The sequence below is a fragment of the Macaca nemestrina genome, chromosome 8 (genome assembly GCF_043159975.1).
Source record: "Macaca nemestrina isolate mMacNem1 chromosome 8, mMacNem.hap1, whole genome shotgun sequence".
NCBI classification, from domain to species: Eukaryota; Metazoa; Chordata; class Mammalia; order Primates; family Cercopithecidae; genus Macaca; species Macaca nemestrina.
The window spans coordinates 13,620,480-13,641,911 of record NC_092132.1 but is presented as its reverse complement, the minus strand read 5'-3'; the positions used below and the strand labels follow the sequence as shown (position 1 = coordinate 13,641,911).

Sequence of the window (21,432 nt, the reverse complement as noted above, 5' to 3'; positions counted from 1 at the left end):
AACACTTCATGAGATTTGGGTATGGAGGCACAGTGGAATTTATTTAAGTTGCTTTGTGACTTTGCTTTTAAAACTTAGTAATTTAGCTTGATTTTATTGGAAAGAGTATCTGAAAAACTTTGCCCCAGTTTTAGTTTCAGTGAGACTATATAAAGCTCTTGCAAAAATTATCACCCTGAACTTGGCTTCTCAGAAGAGTGTCTTCTAGCATTTCTCATCATGCCCACCTCTTTGCACTCTTTTTTTCTGTCTCTCACTCTAGGTCAGGCACTTCCAGGCGTCTATTTCCTCTTGGGGACTCAGGACTAATTTCTGCCTGACTCTGATGTAGAAAATGCCTAGAAGAAGAGTAACTTCCAGCAGGTGAGCCTGCCTTCTGATTATTGATTGACTGGAAAACCCATATTTCAACCTCCCATTCACTAGCTTCCAGGATCAGCTATTCTATTTTCTAAAGTAAACCAAGGTGGTGGCCAGTTAGCTCAGTTGGTTAGAGTGTTGCTGAAGAAGTAAACCAAGCCTGCAGCCTTATAGTATATATGGTTATAGAACATGTCTCTGATCATGATTGTAAAGCCTGAGAATTAAATCCAATGCCCCTCCTTATCTCAGGTTCCTCAGGGCTCCACAATGATCTACTTTGGCCTCAGCTAAACTGACAGGGACCACCATGCTCCAAAAATTTGAAATATCCTCCTTACGGAGACTTGTTTTACCTGAACTTCTGGTTATCTGATATATTTTAGTAAGATCTTGCACTAATTGTCTCAGCTCTGTGAGCCCCAGTTATGTCCTCTGTATATTGAGGCTAAGCAGACCTAGATCACAGTCTTCCTGTGAGGATGGAGTACAATGGTATTTATTACTGGGATGTGGCAACTTCTAGATCACTGATCCTTTCTCCAACACAGTCTTATCTTAAATTTGAATATCCACTAAAATAATGCTCCCCTTGCCCTGGCTTCTCACTTTGACTGTCCCTCCTCGAATGATCTTGTCTTTTACCGCCGTTCAACCATTCATGTCACCAGTCGTATCCCAAATTTGTACCCTTTCCATAAGTCAATTTCCAGATCATTTTTCTAGTCACACAACTCCAGTAATTCTTTGACACGATTATGTTCTATAACCTTTGATGCTACCATTTTCTCACTCTCTCTTACCTCTGTCCCCACATCCTCACTTCCTTTCTTTCAGCTTAGACTCCATGGTCCATCGTTAAAATCACCATCAGTATCACCTCGACTGCTTTGCTTCTCCGCTCCTTTGTCAAATTCACTTGCAAAACACCACCTTGGTTAAGTGACTCTCCATTCATTTAGTTCCTCAACCTGGCAAACTGAGAATGACCGGAGGAAAGTACATAAATATGCAGATACAAAAATCACTTAGAAATTCTAAAGTCATTCTCCTCAAGTGGGCTCTCAGCCTTAATGTTACAGGGAAGGGGCCCTGAACCAGATCCCAAGAGAGGGTTCTTGGATCTTATACAAGAAAGAATTCAGGGCAAGTCCGCAATGTAAAGTAAACGCAAGCTTATTAAGAAAGTAAAGTGGTGAAAGGACAGCTACTCCATAGACAGAATAGGATGTTCCAGAAAGTACGAGAAGGAATGCGTCCACCCTGGGTACAATGTTTGCAATATGGGGAGATGTGCTCTGCTACAAGGGTTTGTGATAAAGGATTAATTTTCTTAATTACTATATTTTGAATTGATATTATTATCTTTAAAACAAAATTAGGAATGCCTTTGTTCTCCAGATATCGAGATATCTGGACACTCCCAAGTCTGGGTCTGTGTAGTAAACATTATTAATTTGTTCCCCTAACTGTAAACATCCAGAGGCTAGGAATGCCTAATTTTCTGAGAATGCAGCCCAACAAGTCTCAGCCTCATTTTCCAGCCCTCACTCAAAATGCAGTCGCTCTGGTTCGAATGCCTCTGACACTAACGGCAATCCTATTACTTCTCCCTGTAGATGCTTCACTTTCCCATTCATCTTCATGACTATTTCATGCCTTCTCTATCCTCAGATTGGAAAGCTCTCCTCTCTCATAGTCACCTTCATCAGATGGTCTTGCTTTCTATTTCCCTGAGAAAAGAAAAACAAACAAAAGATAATTTCTCCTTGTTCCCCTCACCTCACCTACAACTTGGCTGCAGCTGTACCTATATACTCTTCTTTCCCTTCAGTTATTATGAATGTACTGGGGTCTGATCAAGACATTCAAATTCTCTTATTACAAGAAACAGCTCCTCAGAAGGTAGAAGATACCTTTAAGATACTGCCCAGTGGTAAGGACCTAGGTCAATAAAGACCAATCCATTATAAGAAATAAAACAGAGAAATATCCTATAATCTTCTTGCTCAATTCTCTCTAATGTTAAAACAGCTATAGTTCACTATCGTAATAGGGAAACTAACATTTATGCAGTCCACAAACATTATTCAGATTTTACCAATTTTATATGCACTCACGCTTGTGTGTGCACATGCACGTGTGTGGGTAGTGTATTGAGTTAAACGCAGTTTGATCACAGGTGTAAATTTCCATGACCACCCCCACAGTAAAGACACAGGACAGCTTCACCACAAGAATTATTCATGCTACTCCTTATAGACACAGTCATCTCTCTCCCTTCCCCAATCCCTCTTATGTTCTTCATTTCTATAATGTAGTAATTTCAAGAGTGCTACATAAATGGAATCATATAGTATGTAACTATTTGGAATTGGCTTTTTGTACTCGAAATAAATCCTTTGAGACCCATCCAAGTTGTTGCATGAGCAATGTGTTCCTTTTTACATTGCAGATTAGTATTCCACAATATGAATGATTCAGTTTGTTTAACCATTCACCCATTGGATGACATTTTAATTGTTTGCAGTTCAGAGTTATTACAAATACAACTGCTATAAACATTCATGTATAGGCTTTCGTGTGAGCATAAATTTTCATTTTTGTGAGATAAATGTAAGGATGCTATTGCCAAGACTTATGGTAAACCCATGTTCAGCTTTATAACAAACTTCTGTTTTTGACTCAAATTTGTTTACACAAATATTAAGGGAATACCTATTTAATGTCAGGAACTAAGCTAATACCTAAGAAAAAGTAGAACATAACAAATACTGTCCTTGTTCTTACGAACTAAAGGAGAAGATTGTAAAAAATCAAATAGATGTAATAACTTTTTTATGAAGGATTATCTGTGTGTGGGTGGGAGAGGACTTATGAAATCTAAGGGTCAGGGAAAGATTTCATGAGGCATTTAAGCCTGTGCATAGACTATCATTCTTGCTTCTTCTCTAGAATTGCTTTGAAATATCCCTTCTGAGAGGTCCTATGTAGATTTCATTGCCCAACTCAACTCTGGTTTCTAATGTGACCACTGTGTCTAACTCTGGGTTAATTCATATGAAAAATGAGGATGGAAAGAGAACATCTTCTCAAGGTTTCTATAAGAATTCAATAAAGAGTAGATTTAAAAATCTTTATCAAGTACCTGGTTTACAGAAATGTAATTCTTATTACTATTATATGGCTTCTCATTAACACACCTCCTGTAAAGAATTATCTCTGCCAAAGATAGCCTTGTGGGATGACACAATCCAAAATTTTATATTTTATATTTCTTCTTAAAATGTTATCTATCTACCATAGCAAGTTTAGTTGTTGCATCATTAAGGTTTCCCTTGAAGATTATCCTACATTGCTCTACAATCAACTGCGGAAATGACTGCCTTCTCCACTAAATAATGAGCTCCTGAGAAGCATAGGTCTGCGCTCATGTGCACTCTCTCTCTCTCTCTCTAATATCTATCCATTGAATCTGCTGTGCCAATTGATTTTCTTTGTCAATTGATCTCCCATATCGATTAGCGTACAGGGCCTACCATTAAATAGGTGACCAAGCAATGTTTGCTGAGTTGATGTGACAGCCCAGGGACACCTATATGCTTCCAATGTGATCTTCCTAAATACAAATTTTAAAACCTTGAGTGATTTTGTCCACGGAACTCAGAATAGAGGAGAATATATGCTAACGATAAACCTGAGTTCAAAATCATACCACCAGTTATTTGTTTGAGCTAACCATCTTGAAAAAGTCACTTTACATCTCTGAGCTTTAGGTTCCCAACTTTAATTTCTTTTAAAAATAAAGTTAACAATATTAATATTAGCTCATGGTTATTCCTCTCCTACTCTATGCCAAGATTTATATGCATTACTTTGTTTCATTTCCTTAACAACTCTATGAGGTAACTATTTTTAAAACTGTCATTTCCCAGTTGAGGGTAATGAGGTTTAGAGATGATAAACAGGTTTTCCCAGTGTTATACTCTCTATGATGGGAAGAGGAGTGGTTGAGCCCATCCGTTTTCAATCCAGAGCACATACTCATCTCACAGGATTATTGAGGATTAAGTGAGACAAGTCATATAAAATGCATGACCTGAAAAATGCTTTAAAATTTTGTTTTTATTCAGTGCACAGATCTAAACTAACATCAATTACACAATATTCAAATTTTCCACTTATTTGTCTGTTTTGTTAAGCAATATATTTGTATGAACTGGAATATGGTGGATGCTGTATTAAGATAAGTTATTTTTCGCTCCTGTTTAACTCCAGTTCTCTTAATACAACATGTGCAGCAGCAAGAATCTGATTGTGCATAGAGGAGCCAAGCATATGTGAAGCAGTCCTTTGTTAATTGACTTATTAGTCTGTTATTAGTTATTCAGGGAAAGGGCTAACTGGCTTCAAGATAAATCTTTCAGGTGGTTCTTCCCTCAGATTCTCACATAATACAACTTAGTAAAAGATCTATTGAAAAAACTCAGTATAGTCAAAAAGCAATGTTATTTAGGCACTATCATAGATGCTGATGGAAACAGAAATTGGTACAACTTTTTGGGGGAAAACTGGCACAAACAGGAAGGGTTGGCTAAGGTGGAGTTGGAAACTGCCTGGCTGAGTGTTGGAGATGTACTCCAACAAACATATAGAGACGATCTGCAAAGAATGGGAGACTTATTAATTGCAGGCATTGAAGTAAATATCAATTCAATAATTAGCTGACCAGTAAGCTAATTAAGCAGACACATCAATGACCATACATGCCAAAGAACAGATTTTGCAGGATTAGTAAGAAAAGTTACTAAAGAGAAAACAACAACAAACTGTAATAATAACAAACCATGGGAAGGTGGAAGAATCTGAATGCCAGAGTTGTTTCATTATATTGTCGATAGAAACTGTCCCTGAGGAAGCCCAGATAGTAAACTTACTAGAAAAGTACTTTAAATAGTTATTTAAAGTGTGTCCAAGAACTATAGTAAAGTCATGTCCGAAAAACTAAAAAGGTTTGTGAGAACAATGATTCCCAGAGACTTTCAATGGAGAGACAGAAAACTTTAAAAAATAATTGTAGAGTTGAAAACTACAATAACTGAAATTTAAAAATTCACTAGAGGGACTCATAAAAGCAGATATGAGAAGGCAGAAGAAATAACAAACTTGAAAATAGGTCGGTTGAGATTACGTAGTGCGAGGAAATAAACAAAAAATAAAGAAAATTGAACAAAATCTCAGAGACCTGGGGGGACACCATCAAGCGCATCAACATATGAATAATGGAGGTTCTAGCAGGAGAGGAGAGATGGAAAAGGGCAGAGAGAATATTTGAAGAAATAAGGTCAGAAAACTTCCAAAATTTGATTTCTAAAAGTATTAACCTACACATCCAAGAAACTTACGGACTCCAAGTAGAATGAAATCCAAGAGGACCACACCTAGACACATCATAATCACTAAAAGACAAGGACAAAGAAGGCGTCTTGAAAGCAGAAAAAGAGAAGCAAGTCATCATGTACAAGACATCCTCAATTAGATGAACAGATAATTTTACATCCGAAAACACAAATGCCAGTGGAAAAGAGATATTACTCAAAATCCAGAAAGAGACATCAGCCAAGAATTCTACATTCGGCAAAACTATCCTTCAAAAATGAAGGAGAGGGTTGCCTCAGTGGCTCATGCCTATAATCTCAGCACTTTGGGATGCCAAAGCGGGAAAATTGCTTGAGTTCAGGAGTTTGAGATGAGCCTGGGCATACACATAGTGAGACCCCATCTCTACGAAAAATAAAAATAAAAAATTAGCCTGACATGGTGGCAGTTACTCTGTAACCATAGTGTCAGTTACTCTGAAAAATAGAGGTGGGAGGATCGCTTGAGACCAGTTGTTCAAGCCTTCAGTAAGCTATGATCACATCACTGTACTCTAGCCTGGGCTACAGAAAAAACTGTCTCAAAAAAAAAAAAAGAGGAAGAAATTTAACACAGCCCCACAAAAGCAAAAACTGATGAAATTAATTGCTAACAGGCCTCTCTTACAAAACTACTGAAGCAATTTACTCAGGCTGAAAAGAACAGACAAGACAATAGAGAAATTAGAACTCTCATATCTTATAAGTGGGAAGGTAAAATGGTGCTGCTACCTTTGAAAAAATGTTTGGCAGTGCTTCAATAAGTCAAACATAGAATTATCGTGTAACTCAGGAATTCCACTCTTGTGTGAATAACCGAAAGAATTAAAAATAAGTTTTTTAAATATATATATACACAAATGTTTATAGTAATACTATTCTAAATAGTCAAAGGTATACAGAACCCAAATGTCCATTGACTGCTAATTTTAAAGGATAAGACAAACCAAACCATATATATACATTACATATTTTATATATAAATGGTTAAAGAAACCATTTTGCTTCACTGAAATATTTATTAATATATATTTTATATATATTTGAAGATTATGTTAGCAATGTGACTTACTTTCCAAATGGTAGAATTTTACCACTGATTACATTTATATATCGTATATCCATACAATGGAATATTATTCAGCCATAGAAAGAAATGAAATACTGATTCATGCTGTACCATGAATTAACCTCGAAAATATTATGCTATATGAAAGATCCCAGACACATATTGTATGATACCATTTATATGTCCAGATTAGGCAAATCCACAGAAACAAAAAGTAGATTAGTGGTTTCCCTGGCGTGGGTGCAGGGGGAAATAAGGAGTGACTGCTAATGGGTACATTTTTATTTTATTTTATTTTATTTTATTTTATTTTATTTTATTTTATTTTATTTTAATTTTTACCCCATAAATACATACACCTACCAGGTATCCCCTGCTTGTTTTGATATAGGCATGCAATGTAAAATAAGCATATCATGGAGGAGTATGTGGTTTCTTTCGAGGGTAATGAAAATCATCGTATAAGTGGTAATGATTGCACAACTATTAAGATATTAAATTGTACACTTGAAAAGAGTGAATTTTATGATATATAATTATATCTCAGATTTAAAAAATGATAGTTTTCATCACAAAGGGAAGGAGGCAGTTAGTTTAATAAATTATGTTCCAATTCTATAATGGAATACTATATAGCCCCTTAGGGGCTAGAGAGAACTTGAATATGAGACCATGAGAGAAAAGTTCATTCTAAGCAGAAGAAACAGTTTAAACAAAGGCACAAGAGCTAGGAAGCCCAAGGTAGGCTTGGAGAATGTTCTGAATACCATACTAAAAAGTTACAAAATAGTCTGAGTGCTTGGTTCAGAGAAGCGTTGTGTTAGTCCATTCTTACATTGCTGTAAAGAAATACCTGGGACTGGGTAATTCACAAGGAAAAGAGTTTTAATTGGCTTACGGTTCTGCAGGTTGTACAGGAAGCACAACCCTGGCATTTGCTCAGCTCCTGAGGAGGCCTCAGGGAGCTTTTACTCATGGTGGAAGGTGAAGCAAGAGCAGGCATGTCACAGGGCAAAAGCAGGAGCAAGAGAGAAGGAGGTGGTGGGGGTGCCACACTTTACCACAACCAGATCTCAAGACCACACATTCACTACCCTGAGGATAACACCAAGCCATGAAGGATCCATCCCCATGACCTAAACTCCTCCTACGAGGCCCCATCTCCCACACTGGTGACTGCAATTCAACATGAGATTTGGTGGGAACACATATTCAAATCATACCAAGCGGTATACTTGGGGCTAATTAAGCAATCTGGCATAAGTGAAATGTGAAGCTTAAACTCTTCATTCTCCTTCCACCAGATCACTGTGTTTAACCATGCTTTGTTGAAAATTCATTTTTTTCCAACTAACTTTTCAGTCACTGTGCTTAACTTATAAACTCCTAAGTGCAGTTGAAAACTCTAGTCTCACATTGGATTCAGGTCTTCACCCCTTCCTGTTCTCAGTCATATTTTGCCTAGTGGACTTGAAGTAGCCGGCAAGGCATACAGGTTCTATTCTTTCCATCCTTCTGTCACCTCTTCCAATTTGGTACAGACAGAAACAGCAGGAGAGATGAAAGGCATGTTGGTTTGGGAATATTTTCTCCTCTTCTTTCCTCTTCTATATCTGTCTCTGGTGTTGGGGAAATAAGAGAATAATGGAAAATATAGTAGAGGTTGAATTACCACACTGTCTGATGTTGATTATACCCTAGTGTCATTCCAGCCTCTGGTGGTCAATAATTTAATGATCTCCATCTAGATTGTATGCCTGACTTGCTTGGGATGGTGCTTATGAATTGTCCTAGCCAGTACATCACACCTAATGGCCTCTTTAGGGAAGGGGGCACTCTTTCCCTTGGCAGCCACCTGGCCTATTACCAGGGTCCTGCCACTTCCTCATCCTCCCTGTTCCTTTGTGTGGACCCAAAGAAATCACCAAATTCCTCTTCTAATGACATCTATAGCCATGTAAATGAGATCAGGTGACATGTGAACCAGATCAGGGGATATGTAAGCCCACTTCTTCAAAAGCACCCTATTTCATGGTCCTTTCTCACTCTGCTGGTGCCCACAGGCCCTGCAACCATCACTTCCACCTTCAGAAATCTCTAGTCTCTGAGTTAACATCTGTGCCCATACTCCAGGCTCCCCACAGAACAGTGCTAACTGCAGTTGAGAGCATTGGGATGGGGATGCAACTCTTTGCAGATTAACCAACAGCCATACAGAAAGCAAGGTGCCCATCTTTCCTTCTTGCAGAAAGCTCTGAGGAATCCTTTAGGAGGATCCTTTCTCTCTACTTTAGAGTGGGAGTAAAGCACCCCTGCTGATGAGAGGGAAAGAAACAACACTATGCCTCCCTACCTCAAAGCCAATATCTCAGGACACTGAGTCACTCCAGACCCCATAAGTGGGCTGGGAAGGAGCAAGGGATAATGTTGAGATTGTGGCTGGCATTAGCAGTGCTGCTAATATCATATCTTAGCAAACTTGCAGGAGATACTTGATTCCTCCTAACTTAGAATCTTAGTCATAAATCCCAGGGTAACATAATATCCCATTACACTAGGATCTGGATTTTAAGAAGATAATTTTGGTGACTTTAAAATGAAATATTTAAAATGAAATATTTTACAAATACAGCTACAGCAGTGAGGCATGTAGTGCAGGTAAGATGTTCTTGAACAACTACAGCAAGAACAGTAGAGATGGATGTGCTGAGTTACACACATCTCTCTGGATCTTCCACTACAGAGCGAGTGATCTGATTCAGATGGCTTCGAAAACTCTAAAACGTGCTCTTAAATTATGGGGCTGTCTGAGTGGGTTCATTCGCTTTCTTCATATGGAATGCCTAAATAAGATATTTTCTGTAGTTTTCAAAATATTGGGGAAATCATTATTAATTATTTTAAGATGGTAGTTCTATCTTCATTTTGGGGGAGGTTTTATTCTTTTTCATAGTGGCTGTACCATTTTACATTCCCACCAACAGTGTACAGTGGTTCTCTTTTCTCCATACCCTCATCAACACATGTTATTTCTAGTAATTTTGATAATAGCCAACCCAAAACATGTGAGGTGATACCTAATTGTGGCTTGAATTTGCATTTCTATGAAAATTAGTGATGTTGAGCACATTTTAATATACCTCTTGGTCATTGTACATCTTCTTTGAAGAAATGTCTTTTCAGGTCTTTCACACAGTTTTTAAATAAGGTTATTTGTTTTCTCATTGTTCAGTTGTTCAATTGTTTGAATTCCTTACATATTTTGGATATAAACTATTTATCAAATGCATGGTTTACAGATATTTTCTCTCATCGTATAAGTTGCCTCTTCACTCTATTGTTTCTTTACTATGTAGAAACCTTTTAGTTTGATGATAACCTATTTATCTATCATTGCTGTTTTGCCTGTGCTTTAGGGATCATATCCAAATAGTAATAATTGCCCATACCGATGTCCTGAAGAATTTCCCTATGTTTTCCTCTAGTAGTTCTATAGTTTTAGGTCTTACATTAAAATCTTTAATACGTTTTGGGTTTTTTGTTTGTTTGTTTTTTTGCGTGTGGATATCCAGTTTTCCCATCAACATTTGTTGAAAAATCTATCCTTAGCTTTCCTCATTGTGTGTTCTTGGCATCTTTGTCAAAGACCGATTGACTACAAATGTATAATGTATTTCTAGACTCTCTTTTTGTTCCATTTGGTCTACATGGCTGCAGTTTTCTCTGTGGGTTCTTCCATCAATGCACTCTTTATTATCATCCAAAACAGTGTTATTTCTCACATGGTAAAATTTCCATCTTCATCCATTCTCTTAACTGGTTTATTTTATACATTGCATACATTTTCTTTATACTTTGATATACTTTATTTTTTCTATGCTTCCAGATTTTTTATCTTAAAATATATTAGGAAGAACAGGAAATGAATATATTTTTCAGATCTGCCATCTTGAAACAGCAGCAGTTTTTGGTGTTTTGATTGGTTGATTGATTGGGTTTTTTGTTTGTTTGTTTGTTTGTTTGGGGCTCTTAAAAATTCTTTCTCTTCTTTATTTCTAATTGATTAATAATAAAATAGGGCTCTAAAAATCAAAACTAATGACAAAATCCATCACATTTCTCCATGCACTAAAAATATTCCTCTACCTATATGTCCTTTGTATCCATCCCTCAGTGGTTCTTATCCTGGATAATCTTAAAAATATTTGGAGAGAGAAAAAACACCAAGAAATGCAATGTAGTAGTCCCGAGATTGAGATTCTACCCAGGGTTAGGGACTCACAATAGCAGTTAGAGATAAGAGTCAGCTTTCAGAAGGCGAGGGCTGGAGCACAGTCTGAAGGGAGCCCAGAGCTGAGACTAACAAACATGGGGGCAGAGGGTCTCAGCAGAGAGGGGCATAAAAGAGTGTTGTGTGGCTGTTGACATTGTTATGGCATTGTTATGTCCTGTTGTTTCTCCTTCCGACATGCCTTTTCAGTCTTTTTGTTCTCCATTCACAGCACCAGTGTGGGGTAGGCTGATAGACCTCATCTACTAAAAAAGAATATTCAGACATGCTGACTTGGGCCAGGCCAGTGGTCCTAGCTACTTGGGAGGCTTAGACAGGAGGACCACATGAGCCCAAGAGTTCAGGGCTACAGTGAGCTGTAATGGGACCAAGGTACTCCAGCCTGGGTGACAGAGCAAGACTGTCTCAAATAAATAAATATAATTTTTAAAAAGAGAGGATGTGTGGTAAAGATAACACTTGAATAAAATCTTGAAAGATATGTTGAGGTCATACGAGCAATATTAATACTAACACTCATTTCTAGTGCTGATTGTGGGCCAAAAATAGTTCTAAAATCTCTGCATGGCCTAACTCATTTATTCCTCACAAACCCTATGAGGTAGATAATACCATTATATCCAACTCACAGATGGAGAAATGGAGGAACAGAAGGGCTAATTCATGCCCCATAATTACTAAGCAGGAGATCTGGGATACAAACCCTGCACAATAGCTCCAGCATCCACATGTTTACACATCATACAGGCTGTGGTATGATCAGAGAGGAATAACTAACCAGAATAGATGATAGAGAAGAACGGTTGAAATCAAGAAAAGGTGTAATAGGAGATATGTAAACAGTGTAGGACTAGGTCATTCATACTCTTGACTATATGTACTTGTATGTATGCTTCTATGCGTAATGACATCAGGTCATTAACACATTTGCTTAAGTGCTAGTTGCCTTACTGAATTGCAGGTTTAGGGCAGGCAAAGATTATGTCTCATTCACATCATTATTTCCCATCACATTTGTCACACTGCATTTTATGTAACATTGTATGTCACATTGCATTGTATGTAACAAACAAAAAACAAGTACATGTTCCATCAACTAACCATAGTGAATGTACTCCACTAAGGCACAATATGTATGCCTTTATTCCCATATATAAGCATCTTACCTGCTAACTTTTATCTGTTTTCTCGATCAAATTATAAACTTCTACATCTCAGAATTCTGAAAAGCTGACCTAGTAAGTGCTCTATAATTAGTCCTCAATATATTGTTTTCAACTATTATAAATTAATCACAATGCAACAAAATTTCAAAACAAATGAGCAGGGAGAGGAAAACCAAATGATGGCTAAAGAATTCCCAAGTAGGGCTACGTGACCTTGCAAAAATTGCGTTGCTTCTCTGGGACTCAGTTTCTCATCTAATAAAATGAGATTGTTCAAACATGAATCTCAATCTTAAGATCCTATCGTTAAAGATCACAAGTTAATTTTTTAAACTGTAAAATTTTAGAAAAAGAATAAGAGTCCAAGAAGGAAGCAGGACTAGCTTTATCAAAAATATAAACCATTATATTATTAGTACGCATATATCAAAAGACAAAACTGGTTTCCATGAGAAACCACCCTCTCTTGCCACTGCTTAGTAAAGACACAAGAGCATTGGAGTGCCAGAGGCAGCTATTACAGGTTATTAACTTCTTTCCAGTTAAGGGCATACATTTAATTTACATTTCTGAATATGCATGAGCAGCTTTCAGCTGAAAAAGAATTTTGCCAGTTGTGACAAGGCCTTCACCAAAACTATGACATGAGTGTTAAGTGATGAGGAAGTAGAGTTTCCTCTTTCAACAGGAAGGTTGAAGATCTGGCAAGCTTTCCTGTTGGCTCTGTGGGCGAGTGTCTCACTTTCTAACAACCACGTAAAACAAAATCAGTTCAGACTAGCTTCTGTTGGCATAGGACTCATGGGGACATGGCTAACAACTTCTGCTTCATATGGCAGTGGAAAGAACACCGAATTGAAGGCTGAAGACCAGGGTTCAGATCACAGATTGGCCGTTAATCATCTGACTCATTGAGCAAGCCACTGAGCATTTGAGAGCCAGAATTTCACAGTATGAAATAAGGACAATGATGTCAACTCAGTGTTGTTTGAGAAAAAGATGATACCATAATTATGACAGCACTTTGAAATCTCTGAAGGATTATCAAATCTAATGACTTTTTACCCATATACAAATATGAGATTGTATTATTACTCACCTCCAGAATATACTGGAATGAAAACAATGTTATTTATTACACATTAAAAAAATGAGTTAGATTGGTATGCAAAGTAAAATGTGACCTACTATAAACACTTTGCAAGTGTTGAGGCAGCACAAATTCCATACCAGCTGCAGGTAAGAATGCAGACCATTCCCAGTCATTGAAATGCCAAAGCATGTCACAAGGGTCTCTGCAAAGCCAACCATGGTTTCTTGTTAATATCACTAAACATTAAGACTCTCAAAACCATCCTCAGCCACACATGGCATCCTATTCACTTGTAATGACATAAGAAAGGAATCAGAGTTTGCTATCAGTATAGCACCAGGCATTTTTTTTTTTTTTTTTCTGCACAGGGAGCTATCTCTTCGACACCCCCACCTTATCCAGATGATGATACAAATGCCAAGAGACAAGATGCACATGAAGTAGGTATAGGGGCTTTGGTTTAAACATTTTATGTCTCATGGGAGCCAGTATCAGACAACAATTCCATAGGCACGGCTTCCTGGGTCATCACAGAGATGTGCCGAGTTACAAGAAGTACTGCACTCAGGGAAAGTCCAAGCCATGGAATGTTGATCAGACGTGTGCAGATTACCATTCATGGGGTTATGATGAGAAACATTGCTTAATAACATAGCTGACATTCTTATTCTTATTGAATACTGGGTAACTCAACAAGATAACTAGATGGAGATCAAATTCTCATCCAGTAAGGGAAAGTCTTTTGGTAACCCTTTATCCATGGTTATTTAGGACAGCAGTGTTTATTAGCAGCAATGTATTGTTCAAGTCCACATCACTTCATCCTTGAATGACTGTCAAGCCTTGGCATGTGTCTTACTCTTTCACTCATACCCCATTCTCCAAAAGCCGACAGAGTGATTAGACCAAAACAAAGTCAATTATGTCATTCCTCTGGTTAAAACTCTTCAAAGGTAACTAAACTTTTTGTACACAGAAGCACTTTCAGAATGGCAGAATAAGGACATCTGAAAATACATTCCTTCATACAGGCAATAATAGCACTAACAAAAAAAGGTCAAAATCAACGTTTGCAGAAGCCTAGAAATTGACCAAAGCCTTGCAACAATTCGACGAATGTTTATTCATGAAAAACTGCTGAATCCTGTTAAGAATAGAGAGCTTTATAAATTTTAACTTGCCCTATTTTCATCACTTTCTTCCAAGTTTCACAGTAACCTTGAAAACTAAGAGACTCACACCATTGGAGCTGTGAAAACCAACAGATTAGGAGCCACTAGAGGAGGCAAAATTGGCTTGAAGCTTGAGATAAAGCCCTATTCCCAGAAAATTGTCACTATTTGAAGTATCTGGGAAAGATCTGGAAAAGCCTCATTCACAGGGCTTATCTTTATTTGAACTGACTCAGAGCTCACCCAGTAGAAAAGAACATACTCTCATGGTATTTGCTGAAAATAATCAGAGGCAATTGTTTAACATTACAGCTTCCTGAAGCAGCATAACCAGTTGGAGCAAGCATGAGAATGGACAAAATCCTTAAAATAAAAATCTGGAAACTGAAAACTTCATAGGGCCTTTGAAAAGCTCCAATATATTTCTGGCCCCTTCCATATGCAGATTCCTAATCTTGTTAAGGGTAGTTAGACAGGCATGAGCAGCGCAGGCACAGGCTCTTCTGCTCCACCAACTAGGACTGTGAGGTGATGGTTTGACAATTATCACACTGCCTCTCTAAAAATGATAATTCAGCAGCAGGAGCCAGGGCACCATGGAGAGACAATCTCCTGATGATTCACAGCTGTTAACATTAAAGTGTTAATTGAATGCAGATGCCAGGGAGAAGCAACTTCCTGCACATGCACATCAAGAGACAAAATGGCAAAGTATGACCTTTCAAGGGCACTCTCCCAGAAATGGGAAGAAAGTCTTAGATGGACACGCATACTACTTTCTAAACACACCATGTGCTCACTTCCCAAGGGTAAGGAAGACACTGCACCTACAGGCAGCCCACCCTAAGGGAAGAATCATGGGAAAGAGGTCAGCCTATAAAGTCCTAACATCATGGTTAAACATGACACTTAACCTTCAGGTGCCCACTTGGATCTCTTCCAAGTGAATTTTCCTTTCTTTCCTTTTGTAAAGCCTTTTTAAATGACTTTCACTCCTGCTCTGAAACTCACTTTGGTCTCTTCTGTCTTATGCCCCTCAGTTAAATTCTTTCTTCTGAGGAGGCAATAATTGAGGTTACTGCAGACCTGTATGGATTTGCCACCAGTATCTTGGATACCTGCCACTGGTAACAATCTGTCACCTCTAGTTGATCTTAAAGGCTATTTGCAAGCAGGTAGTGTTGTCAACTGCCAGAGCTTATAAGCTACCTGCCAATAAAAACACAGAACCTTTTAGTTAAGAGGCTATTTATTGATTTAAGGCATTTAAGGTAATCTCTTTCAAATCATTAGCTGACCACGAAGCTAATCAAATAGATTTCCACCAAGTAGAAATTCTGAAGTTGAAAAGTAGATTGACTGAAATAAAAAATGTACTAGGAAGACTCAAGACAATATTTGAGCTCTCAGAAGAAATAACCAGTTAACTTGAAGATAAGTCACTTGAGATTGTCCTGTGTGAGGAAAAGAGAAAAACGTAATGAAGAAATGTGAACAGAGATTAATGGATCTGTAGGACATCATCGAGCATATTACCATCTCTATAATGGGAGTCCCAAAAGGATAATAGACAATGGAGAAGAAAAATTTGAAGAAAAAATGACTGAAAACTTTTCAAATTGAAAGAAAAATACTACACACCCAAGGATCTCAACAAATCACAAATAGGATAAATCCAAAAGGATACACATTTTGACACATCATAGTCAAACTGTTAAAAGATAAAACAAATAGAAATTCTTGCAAGTGTCAAAAGAAAAACATCTCATCACATGCAAGGATCTTCAATAAGATTAAAAGTGGATTTCCTATCAGAAAACATAGTGGCAAAAAGTCAGCAGGATGATATAATCACTGTGCTGGAAGAAAAAGAATGTCCATTAAGAATTCTATTTTCCCAAAATTGTGTTTCAAAAAATAAAATAAAATTAAGACATTCCTAAATAAACAAAACCATACAGAACACCACCCTGGAAGCCCTGCTGTATAAGAAATATTATACCCAGGCCACATCTTGAATGCTTTGCTTCTTAGAAATTTCTTCCACTAAATACCATAAATCATCACTGTCAAGTTTCAAGTTCCACAGATCTCTAAAGAAGGGGCAAAATGCAGCCAAGTTCTTTGCTAAAGCATAACAAAAGTGACCTTTACTGCAGTTCCCAATAAGTTCCTCATCTTCATCTCAGAGGTCATCAGCCTGGCTATCTCCATCCATATCACTATCAGCATTTTGGTCACAATTACTCAACAAGTTTCTAGAAAGTTCTAAATTTTCCTTCATCTTCCTGTCTTCTTCTGGGCCCTCCACATTCTTCCAACCTCTGCCTGTCACCTAGTCCCAAAGCTGCTTCCACATTTTCAGATGCCTTTACTGCAATGTCCCATTGCTCAGTGCCAATCTGTATTAGTCCATTCTCACACTGCTATAAAGAAATAGCTGAGACTAGGTAAACTTTAAAAAAAAAAAAAAAGTTTAATTGGCTCACAATTCCCCCATCCTTCTAAAGAAATCATGAGGCTGGCATTCTGCTCAGCTTCTGGGAGGCCTCGGGAAACTTAAAATCATGAAGGAATGTTAAAGGGGAGCAGACACATCATACGACTGGAGTAGGAGCAAGAGAGAGGGTGGAGGTGCTACATACTTTTAAACAACCAGATCTCACAAGAACTCACTATCAGAGAGCAGCACTAAGGAGATGGTACCAAAGCACTCATGAGAAATACACCACCATGATCCAATCATCTCCTCCAAGCCCCACTTCCAAAAGTGGGGATTACAATTCAACATGAGAGTTGGGCAGGGACACAGATCCAAACCAAATCAGTCATGTACAAAAATTAACTCATGATGGAATAAAGATTTAAACATAAGACTGCAAACTATAAAATCCTTGAAGAAAACCTAGGAAATGCCCTTCTCAACATTGGCTTGGCAAAGAATTTATGGCTAAGTCCCCAAAAACAATTGCAATAAAAACAAAAACTGCCAAGTGAGACCTAACTAATGTGCTCCTGCACAGTGAAATAACTGATCAACAGAATAAAAAGACAACCTCAGAATGGGAGAAAATATTCACCAACTATGCATCTGACAAAATCTAATATCCAGAAAATGCAAGGAATTTAAATCATCTGACAAAATATAATATCCAGAAAATACAAGGAATTTAAATCAACATTATGTATATATATATAATGTATATATAAATATATAATAGATATGTTATATATATCTAACAATGTATATATGTAATTATATATATTTTATATATATATATATATTCACCTAACAATGAAGCTCCAAAATACATGAAGAAAAATATCTCCAAAGGTACATTTTAAATCAACAAGGAATTTAAATCAAGCAAAGAAAAAAATAAACTCACTTAAAAAAATGAGCAAAGGGCATGAACAGACACTTTTCAAAAGAAGACACACAAGTGGCCCAAAAAATATGAAAAAAGTGTTCATCTTCTCTAATCGTTAGGTAAATGAAAATCAAAACCAAAATAAGATATCATCTTACACTAGTCAGAATGTCAATTATTTAAAAGTTAAAAAAATAACAGATGCTGGTGAGGTTGTAGTAAAGGGAAATGCTTTATACAGTGTTGGCAGGAATATAAACTAGTACAGCCATTATGGAAAGCAGTTTGGCAGTTTCTCAAAGAACTTAAAACAGAGCTACCATTCAAGCCAGCAATACCATTACTGGGTGTATTGCCAAAAAAAAAAATGGTTCTATTGAAAAGACACGCACACTCATATGTTTATCACAGTGCTGTTCACAGTAGCAAAGACATGGAATCAACCTGGGTACCCATCAGTGGTGTTTTGGATAAAGAAAATGTAGTACATATACATCATCCAATACTATGCGGCCATAAAAAAGAATGGAATCATGTCCTTTGCAGCAAGATGGATGCACCTGGAAGTCATTATCCTAAGCAAATTAGTGCAAGAACAGAAAACCAAACATTACATCTTCTCACTTATAAGCGGGGGCTAGACACTCAGTACACATGGATGTAAAGGTGAAAAAAGTAGATACTTGCTATTACAAGCATAGGGAGGGAGAGAGGGAACATGAGCTAAAAAACTACCTATTGGATATTATGCTCACTACTAGGTGACAGGAACATCTGTACCCCAAACTTCAGCATCACACAAGATATTCATGTAAAAAAACTTGCACATGTACCCCTTGAACCTAAAGTAAAATTTTAAAAATAACAAACTTATTTTTATTTTTGATGCTTCTATGTGATTTAAAAGTTAATTGCACAATGTAATAACCACACAAATGTATAGATTAGCTTAAAATGTATAGTGATATAATTTGTATGATGCCAACATCATAAAGGAGAGGAAAATAAATGGAGCTATTTTGGAACAAAGTTTTATATATGTTGAAATTAAGTTGTCATTCATCTAAACTAGATTGTTTTCAGTTAAGGTGTTAATTTTAATTCCCAGGGCAACTACTAAGCAAATAGCTCAATAAATACGGTAACAGAAATAACAAGTGAATTAAAATGGTGCGTTAAAACAAGTTGATTTAACACAAATTAAGAAAGTAATGAAGAAATAGAAAAAGCAAAACAGAAATAAAACAAAGAGAAAACAAATAGCAAAATAACAGAAATAAATGTTATCTGATCAGCAATTACATGATATTTGAATGAATTAAATAGTCATATCAAAAAACAGAGATTGATAGAATGAAAACAAACACACATGATTCCACATGCTATTTACAAAAGACACACTTTAGATTCAAAAACACAAACAGATTGAAGACAAAAAGATGGAGAAAATATGAAACAGTAACCAAAAGAGATCTCAAGTGATTAAAATAATATCAGTCAAAATGTACTTTAAGGCAGAAATTGTTACTATAGACACAAAAGGACATTTTATAATAATGATATGTCAACCTAACACAAAGATATAACATAACATTATATATATAATGTGTATATATAAAATATATAATAGATACATATATCTAATAATGTATATATGTAAATATTATATATATATGTGTGTGTGTGTATATATATTCACCTAACAATGAAACTCCAAAATACATGAAGAAAAAATCTCCAAGGGTCCATTTTTACTTTCAGAATAAATTCTTTTTTTTTTTACCACCTCATTTTTTGATCATCAATTTATTTTTTTTTATTTTTTATTTATTATTATCATACTTTAAGTTCTAGGGTACATGTGCATAATGTGCAGGTTTGTTACATATGTATACTTGTGCCATGTTGGTGTGCTGCACCCATCAACTCGTCAGCACCCATCAACTCGTCCTTTACATCAGGTATAACTCCCAGTGCAATCCCTCCTCCCTCCCCCCTCCCCATAATAGGCCCCAGTGTGTGATGTTCCCCTTCCCGAGTCCAAGTGATCTCATTGTTCAGTTCCCACCTATAAGTGAGAACATGCGGTGTTTGGTTTTCTATTCTAGAATGATGGTTTCCAGCTGCATCCATGTCCCTACAAAGGACACAAACTCATCCTTTTTTATGGCTGCATAGTATTCCATGATGTATATGTGCCACATTTTCTTAATCCAGTTTGTCACTGATGGACATTTGGTTGATTCCAAGTCTTTGCTATTGTGAATAGTGCCGCAATAAACATATGTGTGCATGTGTCTTTATAGCAGCATGATTTATAATCCTTTGGGTATACACCCAGTAATGGGATGGCTGGGCCATATGGTACTTCTAGTTCTAGATCCTTGAGGAATCGCCACACTGTTTTCCATAATGGTTGAACTAGTTTACAATCCCACCAACAGTGTAAAAGTGTTCCTATTTCTCCACATCCTCTCCAGCACCTGTTGTTTCCTGACTTCTTAATGATTGCCATTCTAACTGGAGTGAGATGGTATCTCATTGTGGTTTTGATTTGCATTTCTCTGATGGCAAGTGATGACAAGCATTTTTTCATATGTCTGTTGGCTGTATGTATGTCTTCTTTTGAGAAATGTCTGTTCATATCCCTTGCCCACTTTTTGATGGGGTTGTTTGTTTTTTTCTTGTAAATTTGTTTGAGTTCTTTGTAGGTTCTGGATATTAGCCCTTTGTCAGATGAGTAGATTACAAAAATTTTCTCCCATTCTGTAGGTTGCCTGTTCACTCTGATGGTAGTTTCTTTTGCTGTGCAGAAGCTCTTTAGTTTAATTAGATCCCATTTGTCAATTTTGGCTTTTGTTGCCGTTGCTTTTGGTGTTTTAGACATGAAGTCCTTGCCCATGCCTATGTCCTGAATGGTATTACCTAGGTTTTCTTCTAGGGTTTTTATGGTATTAGGTCTAACACTTAAGTCTCTAATCCATCTTAAATAAATTTTCGTATAAGGAGTAAGGAAAGGATCCAGTTTCAGCTTTCTACTTATGGCTAGCCAATTTTCCCAGCACCATTTATTAAATAGGGAATCCTTTCCCCATTTTTTGTTTTTTTTTCAGGTTTTTCAAAAACCTGCAGATGTATGGCTGTAGATGTGTGGTACTATTTCTGAGGACTCTGCTCTGTTCCATTGGTCTATATCTCTGTTTTGGTACCAGTACCATGCTGTTTTGGTTACTGTAGCCTTGTAGTATAGTTTGAAGTCAGGTAGCATGATGCCTCCAGCTTTGTTCTTTTGACTTAGGGTTGTCTTGGCAATGTGGGCTCTTTTTTGGTTCCATATGAACTTTAAAGCAGTTTTTTCCAATTCTGTGAAGAAACTCATTGGTAGCTTTATGGGGATGGCATTGAATCTATAAATTACCTCGGGCAGTATGGCCATTTTCACGATACTGATTCTTCCTATCCATGAGCATGGTATGTTCTTCCATTTGTTTGT

The 21,432-nt window shown here is 37.0% G+C and overlaps 1 long non-coding RNA gene across 2 annotated transcripts in view; it reads right to left on the bottom strand.

Moving 5' to 3' along the window:
• The window catches only part of LOC105492813 (uncharacterized), a 597,887-nt gene that overhangs the window by 354,861 nt on the left and 221,594 nt on the right, over positions 1-21,432 (bottom strand). The window lies entirely within an intron of this gene.